At 45.7% G+C, this 10,505-nt stretch overlaps 1 protein-coding gene across 5 annotated transcripts in view; it reads left to right on the forward strand.

Annotated features, from left to right (window-relative positions):
* Nucleotides 1–10,505, forward strand: part of SVIL (supervillin) — a 242,629-nt gene that overhangs the window by 105,286 nt on the left and 126,838 nt on the right. For 2 of the 5 annotated variants that reach the window (XM_055087714.1, XM_055087713.1), the window contains one exon: nt 10,271–10,430. The exons of the other annotated variants lie outside the window; for them this stretch is intronic. The gene's annotated coding sequence lies outside the window, so the exon portion shown is untranslated. The remainder of the gene's footprint in view (nt 1–10,270; nt 10,431–10,505) is intronic. 5 annotated transcript variants of the gene reach the window in all.

The raw sequence follows: 10,505 nt of genomic DNA on the forward strand, positions 1-10,505 counted from the left end.
GCAGTGGTTGAGAATCCGCCTGCCGATGCAGGGGACGCAGGTTCGTGCCCCGGTCCGGGAGGATCCCGCATGCCGCGGAGCGGCTGGGCCCGTGAGCCGTGGCCGCTGAGCCTGCGCGTCCGGAGCCTGTGCTCCGCAGCGGGAGAGGCCACAGCAGTGAGAGGCCCGCGTACCGCCAGAAAAAAAAAAAAAAAATTGAATGATCATTAGAATCGCTTGATGCGGCTCTTGACCGAAACGGTTTAGTGAGCCCCACCCCAGCCTGTTTACTCATAACCGAGGGGCGGGGCTGTTACCCTCCCCCAGGTTCTGTGGCGCGCAGCATGGTGGGTGGTCCCGCCTTTGGCCTTCTGTCCCTCCCTCTACAGCATCTTGGCCCAGTGCCACCCCCTGCCACCGGTGTAGGAATGGACACACCTGCTGTGGGCCCTTGTCCACATTGTTCTACTCAGCTGTATGGTCAGGAGAAGCACACTTACTAAAGGATCAAAAGCTATTTTGAAAATTGAATTTTCCTTTGCTAAGTTTTTGTGGGTTTTTTTTTTTTTATAAGTGTGTAACATCTCTTAGAAAAAATCATTTAAAATCCAAGAGAACGCAGGATACCCTCTTCTTATTTTTTTCCTAGATCCAGAGTTGCAGGGCAGTTCCTTTGAAATGCAAATTATCTGTTGAAGTGCAGCTGCGGGCGGAGCTCACAGGGGAGCGCAGCATGGCTCCCAGGCCCCGAGGCCTCAAGCAGGGACTCAGGTTTCCGTTTGCAAGTAATTCAACTAGAATTCAGCTCCTGGAGGCGCTCACTTCCTACTCCATCACCGCTTTCATGTATGATGTCAAGAACTCTGAGTCATTCTGTTACGCGATGTCATTATCAGCACCTGAGAAGCTAGGGGCAAAAGAACAGCAGGTTGCTCTGAAAAGCTGCCCTGAGTAAAGCGGAATAAAGCGATGTATCTCTACCGGGCACTGAGGACCTGTAGCCAGAGTTGTGCTGTCCCTGTGTCTCCAGATCCCCTGGGAACTTGGCTCCAGTGACCCCACTGCCCTCCTGGCTGGCACCCACGTGCCGCCCGAGGTCCAAGCAGATTCTCTGCTTGCTTGTGATGGGAAGGAGCGCTGAGAGCTGGTCTTTTCGTAGATTTTTGCAGAGGAGGTGCGTCCTGCCGACGCCTGAACCTTCCCCAAGACAGGTAGAGTATTTCCGGAGGAAAACGAGCCAGCGTTTTGCTGGCAGATGTCACGCCCTTCCACAGCGCCTTCCCTCCCACTAATTCCTGGAGCTCAGTGTCCATGGAGTGGTACATGTTCTCCTTTGTTGCTGGCATGGCCCCTTTGGCTTATAGTATCCGTAAGTGCCCTTGAACCTCTAGGCTGCCCCCAAGTGCAGGGGTCCCAGGGAGCCAGCCATCTCCAGCCACCTTGAAGGATTCACTCTGAGTTCTGACTGGTGGTGACCAGCTGTCTTCCAAGGAGTTGCCCAGCTTCTGAGATATTCCTCTTCGTCTCCTGTAAGATGCTGCAGGGCTGGGACCTGTCGCCTTGTAGCCTCATCTGATGATCACCGACCCTAACTTCCGGCTGGCCCTTGGACTCAAGGACTGCTGTATCTTTGGCCTTGGCTTGCTTCCGGTTCCTGTATGGAACGTTCCAGGATGTCATAAAATGTCAAGCAATTTTTTAATCTCCACCAAGGGGTGGCATTTGAACCGTCGTATGTGAGAGGGACACGCCTGCCGGAGCTAAAAAGAGACGTGTCACATCCTGCCTGGCACGAGGGCTGTTGGGGGTGAGTAGCCACTTGACACTGACCGGCGGTTCCTCCCCCCCGGGGTTCCTAGCAGCCGTGCCGGCCCTAGGGTCCAGCCGTCACATTTAAAACAGCCTTTAAGAAGAGGGGCTCCTGAGTGCTTTGACTCGTTAAAAGAACTAGCAAGGAGCCGTGCAGGGAAGGTAGTAAACGAGCTTCCTTCTGACCAAACAAAAGTACACCAAGCGTTACGGTCAGAGAGATCGAGGCGAGGCAGGAGGAGGCAGCTGGGTGGTGGATTGTCACCAGTGCAGACACGTGACGAAGGATGGCGAAGCGCCGTGCCCTCGCGCACTGAGTGGGTGTTGTGTAAGTGTGACTTGGTATTATCCCCAAAGGCAGAAAAGGAGGTATTCCGTACCGAAAGAGCAGAAAGTAGAGATCAGACACGTAGGCGAGTATGAACTGGCTGATCACTTTGTGCACAAATGCAACTTGCAAGTTTCTTACGAGCAAAAGCAGTGCTTTGGGTGCTGCAGCGCTTCCCCGGCCGGCTCGGGAGCCATAGGCAGGCACACAGAGGGTCACGATCTGACGGGGTGTGTGCTGGGGTAGAGCAGCAAGAGTCTGGGGAGACTTCCTAGATGCAGAGGATGGAGAGGATTTTGATAAGTGGAACGATGGGGGTCGGTGGGCGGGAGGGAAGGTGGAAGGAACGGACGTCGACTGGGCGGTGGAGAGCCTTGAATGGCGAGGTAAATGGGGTGTGTTTACTGCCCACAGGAAGCCTTGGGCATCTTGACAGGGCAGATGCCGGTGGCCGCAGGAAGGATGTGGCCGCAGGAAGGATGAGGTCGTTGGGAGGCGGCTGGGACTGGGCGGGTCCCAAGCTACATGACAGCAGCAGCAGGGAGAAAAAGGGAGGGACCCGAGCGGGCGCAGGAGGAACGGCCCCTCTGGAGGGATGACGGGTACAGAGGTCTGCAGGAATGGAGGGGCCGTGTGGGACCCCTGCCCCTCAAGTCCGCGGGGAGCCACAGCACATGCATGAGAAAAGGGCTGCCCCACCCCACCACTGCATCCTGATGGAGGTCCACCAGGTCAGCAGGAAAGCACACGGGGCCCCGTGTCCTGAGCAAGAAGGATTTGGCCGCGGAGGGGACTGCCATGTCCAGAGCTGTGCGGTGACCGCCAGGGGCCTTTCATAACCTTCCCTGGCGACCTGGAAGAATGATCGGGCAGGTGCCTGTCTTGCAGCACAGTGAATCGCAGAGCAAATTTTTTGTTGCCGATTAGAGAAAGTTTAGCTTCTGTACAAGCTTGGCAGGAGATAAGGAATCTCACAGGCCCCAGAGTCGGCTGTTTCGCATCTTCTGCTTTCCCCAGGTCCCCAGCTCCTTGAGCCCTGCCCACGAATGGGGTGGGAGTCAGGACGGGAAGGCTTTGGCCTGAGTTGAACTGCTTCCTGCTTTGCTTCGGGGATGTGGCCTGGCTGTCACAGCACAGGCGAGCCTGGGCTTCCGAGCATCTTCCGAGGCAGCGAGCCAGACCTTGGCACTTAAAAGCTGTACCTCCAAACAAGGACCCATGCAAGGACTTCGGAGGAAGAGATGTGCACATTTACTAAGGCAACACAGCCTTGGATTAAGTACCAAGGAATAACTTGGCATGGAATATGTAAAATCTACATGTAGAAAATGATACAATACACCTAAAGAATACAAAAAGAATTTGAAAAAAAATAAAAGTGGAAAGGCATGCATCGTGTTCTAGAATAGGATAATTCAAGATCATGAATATCGCAAATCTTCCTAAGTTAATTTTATTAAATTTAACATATTTCCAATAAAATACCAACTCTTAAAAAAAGAAAAAAAGGTAGGCAAGAGAATTCTAAAGTTCACATAGGTAAATAAATGAGCCACCACTTATTAAATACATTGTGAAGCCTCAGTAATTAAAAGGTGATACTGGCATGTGAGTAAACAGACAGTGGAACAGACTAGGAAACCAGAAAGGGTCCCGAGAATATATGGGAATAAATAAAAGAAATGGAAAAAAAGTATCATTTAAAATCAGTGGGGAAAAAAGGACTATTAAATAAATGTTAAGACAACTGGGTAACCACGTGAGAGAATAATTAATAAATAATGAATAAATTTATTTCTTTAAATAAATTGTACCATACATCAGGATAAATTTCTAATAGATCTAATATTCACAGTTAAATGTTTAAAAAAATTAAACCATAGGTACATTCTTGATTTGAACAAACCAACTGTGTAAACACATTTTTGAGGCAGTTGGAGGGTAGATCAAGTATTAAATGACACCAAATAATTTGTTAATTTTGTTACATATGGTAATATCTTGATGATTATGCAAGAAAATGTCCATAATGTTTTAAAATGCCTATTGAAGTGTATATATAGGGGTAAAATGACTTGGTATCTTGGGTTTGCTTTAAAATAATGTTGTGGAGAGAGAAGAGATAGAAGAAGCAAGCATGACAAAACTTTGATAATTGTTGAATCTAGTGGTGTGTATAAGGAGTTCATTGTAGCTTTGTCTCAACTTTGTGTAGGTTTACATTTTTTCAAAATCAAAAAAATTAGGTACCAGAGTAAAACATTGAATTCTTTTCAAATTTATTTTATTGAAGTACAGTTGATTTACAATGTTGTGTTAGTTGCCAGTGTACAGCAAAGTGATTCAGTTATACACACATATATAATTATCTATATTCTTTTTCATATTCTTTTCCATTATGATTTATTACAGGATACTGAATATAGTTCCCTGTGCTATACAGTAGGACCTTGTTGTTTATCCATTCTATATATACAAGTTTGCAGCTGCTAATCCCAAACTCCCAATCCATCCCTCCCCCACCCACCCCCCCTTAGCAACCACAAGTCTGTTCCCTATATCTGTGAGTCTGTTTCTGTTTTGTAAATAAGTTCATTTGTGTCATATTTTAGATTCCACACATAAGTGATATCATGTGGTATTTGGCTTTCTCTGTCTGACTTCACTTAGTATGATAATCTCTAGTTCCATCCATGTTGCTGCAAATGGCATTATTTCATTTTTGTTTATGGCTGAGTAATATTCCATTGTGTGTATGTGTGTATATATGTATATATATACCCCATCTTTATCCATTCATCTGTTGATGGACATTAAGTTTACTTCCATGTCTTGGCTATTGTAAATAGTGCTGCAGTGAACACTGGGGTGACTGTATCTTTTCAAATTATAGTTTTGTCCAGATATATGCCCAGGAATGGGATTGTAGGATCATATGGTAACACTATTTTTTAGTTTTTTGAGGAACCTCCATACTGTTCTCCATAGTGGCTGCACCAATTTACATTCCCACCAACAGTGCAAGAGGGTTCCCTTTTCTCCACACCCTCTCCAGCATTTGTTATTTGTAGGCTTTGTAATGATGGCCATTCTGACCAGTGTGAGGTGGTACCTCATCGTAGTTTTGATTTGCATTTCTCTAATAATTAGCATGCAGAGCATCTTTTCAAAAACAGAATTTTTTAATAGCCATGGATTTGGCAAATCTTTCCAACTGCTTACAGTCCAGAAGCCATGAAATAAAAGATTGATAAAAACCAACTAGATTCTAAAAACAATAACAACACGTTTGCACTGTGAAACAGAAACACCAAAGAGAGAGAAAAAACTAGGAAAACTATTCTCAACTCTTATCACAGATATATGGCTAATATGTTAACATGTAAACTTATAGAAATCCTAAAAAAAAAAAAAAAAACGGTAGAAAAATTGGCAACACTTCCAAATGGACAGTGCACACAAAAAAAGAAAAAGGGAATTTAAATGATTCTAAAACATGTGAAAAGATGCTCAACCTCATTCACTCAGTAAGAAAAGTAAAAATGTACTATGGCTGTGAAACCTCAAAGAAGCAAAGATCTAGAATTTGATCACATGCTGTGGGATACAAAACGATACAGTGTCTGGGAGGGGCAGTTTGGCAGTTCACTTCAGATAAATTTGCATTCCTGGTTATACACTGTAGATTTCTGAGAAAGAGCAAAAGATGAGAAATTATGGTGCCCATCAATAGGGGACTCATTGAGTAAGTTATGGGGTACTATGTAGCAAATGAGGAGGCTGTCCAGTGTGCCTTTATGGAAAGAGCTCCAGGAGGCCATTGCTGAGGGTACTTTACATCTGGGTATAAAAGGGAAAATAAGCATTTATTTATATTTGCTTGCATACAGAAAGCCTGTAAGGAAAAGCAAGAAACGAATAACTTTTTTTCACTGTGAACCTTCTCCCACTTTTTAGCTTTATTCAAATCACATGAATGCAGAAATTAGAAACATAAACTGGATTTGGAAAGACTGTACTGTGGGCTCAGTCCAGAGTCACCTTTGCAGACCAAGTTCTGGCTTTCTATGTGACATCTATTAGCAGTATAATTTTATATGAATTGAGTAAAAATCCAAAAACAGTTAGGTTATTTGAAAACATATGCCTCAGGTGCCCACTAAATGTGCTTTTCAATATATGTTTTGTTCAGAATGCGGTCAGACCGGCCCTGGATGGGTTCTTCGATTAAGTAAGATATTGTGACTGTTCTGAGGGGAATGCTGCTCTGTTTTCCCATTGCTCTGTCACTTCATCACCTGCCCCCGGCCCAGCCAGCTGCTCTATTAAATATGAATGCCACGTATGTCTCAAAACTACAGGTGAAGAAATTCAATGAACTGTCTGGGCATAAGTTATGTCATGATTCTGGAGTTTTCTTTTCCCCTGTCTGGAGCCAGAGCTCTTTTACTTGGGTTGAGACTTCGAGAATTTACTTGCTGAATGCCCTTTCATTTTTGTTTTAAAAGCTGCCAATTAGCACCTACTTTATTGTCTTCACTCCATCCCGGAGGAGCTCCTTCTTTGAAAGACAAAGATGACTGTTGCTTAGTCTTTCCGGAAACAAAATTACTAACTTCTCTCCTCCTCTCCACATCCAAGGAAGGGCAAGAAGGTACCTTGAGCAGAGCCCAGGCGTCTAGCCCTTAAGACATCCTCCCTTGTCATCTTACTAGGAATGAAAATATTTTAAATAATTAACAAAAAATTTTTTTTTGTATCTCCCCCCCTTGAAAGTTAGATTTAGTCAACTTTCAGACTTCACAGTTTGCATCTTTCAACATTACATTGCAAAGCTAGGAAAACTGCAGTTTACAAATTCACACGGTTTACAGGTTTTTCCTTAGAAGGCGTGACCCCACAAGCGTTTATATTATATTCACGAGTGGAAACATTTGCATTTTTTTCTTCCAAAAATCATTCTGGTGGTGACCGTTTAACCTGCCCCTGCCCTTTTATGGATGCTCCCAGCCCCTCTGGGCAGGTGGAGCCAGGAGGCAAAGACAAGGCAGGCAAGGCAGTGGTGTTGGAAGACGTACCAGTCTGGGCCACTTCAGGAAACACCCCAACGTGTTCTCCTTGCTTGTAGGTTATCGCAAAATGATCCAAACTGTGTTGGCGTGGACAGCATGTCTTTCGTCGGTGTTGAGGATTGCTAATAGCTCCATAAACTGTTAAGAGCAAGAAGGTTGGAAGAGAAGCTAATAATCGGGGCCCCATGTTTTGAAAGCACACAACCAAATCCATCACCTAGAGATCCCTGACACTGTCACTGCTTTGGGCTAAGTGGAGTTTACAGTGAGCCCGACAGGCAGGGAACTGGTGAAAAGAGAAACAGAAGAGTGTGAAGCAAACTGGAGAATAGCGACCCCAGCGGGCGTTACACGCACAGGTGGTGAAGTAGACAGGAGTCTGTGTGCGCATGCGCGCACTCCGGGACCGAGTTGGGGAAAAGAAACAGACGGAGAGGGGCGGGAAGAGGGGAGTGTGCAGGGGGCAGTGGGTGATGCCGCCACGTAATGGTATCTCAGCAGCCTCCACTGAGCCCAGTGCTCTGTTCTGGACGTGAGCGTCCTCCATCCTTGGAACAACCTTCTGGCCTCCATCGTTGACGGGATAATTGACCTACGAGTCCCATAGATGGGGAACAGCAGAGCTGGGGTTTGAACTCCTGTCCGTCTGAAGAGCCCAGAGCCTTAATCTCCGGGCAGCTCTTTGCATTAAGTGGCATCTGTGGCACGTCCTTGGTCACCTCTCCAGAGCTGAAAGCTGAGGGTTCAATCCTGAAATATGGGCCAAGGGCAAGACCTTCATAATTCCCTTGCAGACCATACTTCAAGCTTAACGCCCTCTGAAGACTGGGGCCAGAAGGGGCCATGTGCTGGGGTGAAAGTGTAGAGCATGGCGGGCCTGAATACACGGCCTCTTTCGGAGAACTACATTACAACGCAGCTCTCCCTAATGATGGTTTAGAAGCGTCCTTTTCACAGATCAAGAACAGCCCGTCTTGATCTTTATAATCACGTTTAGCTCCAACTCTGGGCTTCGGGAAGTCTGATATGTGCATTGGTTTTAGATTAAAACATGACATGTGGCGTTTTGGAAAACAAAGTGAACAAATAAAACTCTAGGGGGGAATTTTTTTTTTTTTAATGCCTTCGCTTGGGAACTTATTTATGCTGGTGTTGTTAGCGATTTTCCTTGGATGACAAACTTATATAATTGTAGTAACATGTTTCTGAGATACAGAGGATGAAAACCACAACAAAATATAAACCTTTCAAGTCAGCACATGAGTAATGTATATTAATGACAGAAATGGGGCCAGGGAAAGGGATTTTAAAGAAAGAACGTGGCAGATATCGGGTGTCCTGCGTCCTGTGGTTATATTATATTATATGGGATTTCTAGAAGTGAGTTGCTTACCATCTGAGTGTTAGAAATAAACCAGACCATGATCATAATATGCATTAACATAATTTGGGTCAGCCGGTACTTCTAATTAAAATCTCCTTCGTAGGTTCTCACAGCGCGGAGCCCTAGGAGGCGGAGGTGCCAATGCAGCAGTGGGCTATGACCTGGAATTGTCCCATCCCCTCCTTTCCCTGGTTCGCTGGAAACTCACTGGTTGTGTTTTTTTCATAATTCCACTCCGTAGTGTTTGAGTGAGGTCCTTTATTCCCTCAGGTTCTGGGACTGATAAAATTCAAATCGTGTATTGTCTAATAATATTTGTTTAAATGTACCACCATGCAACAAACTTTACTATGAAAATGATGCCGGTGTTTAAAAAAAGAACCTGAGTTCTTACAGCCTCGATTTTGCTGCTGCTGCCCTCGTAGCCAACCTGTATGTTCCTCGATCAAATGAACTTGTTCAGTTAGCCTCGGTTCTGACCCTGGGCTGCACCCTGAGTCACCCAGGGTGCTTCACAAGATCCCTGAGCCTGGGTTCCACCTAGAGATCCTGGGGCCATCCGTCTGGGTGTGGCAGGGGCGGGAGAGTCTCCAGACCCTGGGAGGGTCTCACCCTCAGCTCCAGTGGAGAAACTAAACCAGAGGATTTCCAAAGCCAGGGCTAACCCTAAAGGTCACCCGACCTCAAGGTCCTAAATGAACGGGACTGCCCCTTTCTGATTTCTAGCCTGTGTCATATATAACCAATGTCCAAAGTTCAGTTGAATTTCTCAGTGACCCTTGTAAGAACCTCGTCTAGCCCAAAGTACTAAGTAGCGAAGCATCTTTTCTGCCACTTGTAGTGTCATTTTATCAGTTCATTCATGGGCTACATGTAAATGATATCCTAATCCTGCCTGCATTCGGAATAGCACGCCACACAGAAGAGTGCTCTTATGAACAATACCCCACATAAGATCTATACTTGCTGAACAGCTTTTGCATTTGCTGTAAATTACATTCGCCCTGTGGCCACCGATCTTTCATCTCTCAGTGAGAAACCCAATTCTTGTCCATGTGACCTGCTGGGAATTGATTTTGTTATTTTGCTTCCCACCGGAGGACTGAAAAAAATTTTTAAACAAAGACTGAGCAAACACTGGAGGAAAAAAAAAAAAAGACAGAGATTCTTGGGATTCAGAACTTGTTGTAAATTTTCTGGGCGAGGCAAAAAAACAGCTATTGTCCTGTGAGTTTGCCTGAGGGTCAAAGTCAGGCTGAGGAGTGAAGCATCGTCCTCAGTGTTGGGTTATCAGTCCCTCACAGTCAGCCTGAGACCCATCCCTGACTTGCTCAAACTAGTTATCGCAGAGATGAAACATTCCTGCTGCAGAGCACTGTTCTTTCTTGGCCACATCAGCGTGATCAAGTATTTCTAAAGCTAAACAGAATGACATACTGGTTTGCAAGGATTATCCACGCCCTCCCATCAATTAAAAAAAAAAGGGAAGAAAGAAAGAAAAGCTGCCGAGAGGAGGAGGGGGAGGCTGATTTTGTGCTCAGAAAGATGCCCTGAGGCAGCTGTAGATAGTATTGTTCTTGTTCAGCTTTGGCTGGGCTAGTGTGTTGCTTTATTAGCTCATGTTCCAAATCTGTCACCAGAAGAATGTAGTGAGAGTCTTGTTTCAATCTTTGGTCTCTCACTTCTCCCTTTCCTTAGAGTCCAGCATCTACACAGCCGTGATCGCCAAGACTCCAAAGCAGCAGTTTGGAATAAAACCTAACAGGCTTTTCACACGATTCATAAGAAGAAACGGTGGTACTCTTTCCACTCACCACAGACACACGTTTGCAGGCCCTTTTGCCCACTCGCCCCAAAGGTAGTTGCTGCTGAGTTTTAGGACATATGGGATCATCCTTTCTGTGGTGTCTGCAAGTCTCCACTGAGGCTGCAG

The sequence above is a fragment of the Physeter macrocephalus genome, chromosome 11 (assembly GCF_002837175.3).
Source record: "Physeter macrocephalus isolate SW-GA chromosome 11, ASM283717v5, whole genome shotgun sequence".
Classification (NCBI taxonomy): domain Eukaryota; kingdom Metazoa; phylum Chordata; class Mammalia; order Artiodactyla; family Physeteridae; genus Physeter; species Physeter macrocephalus.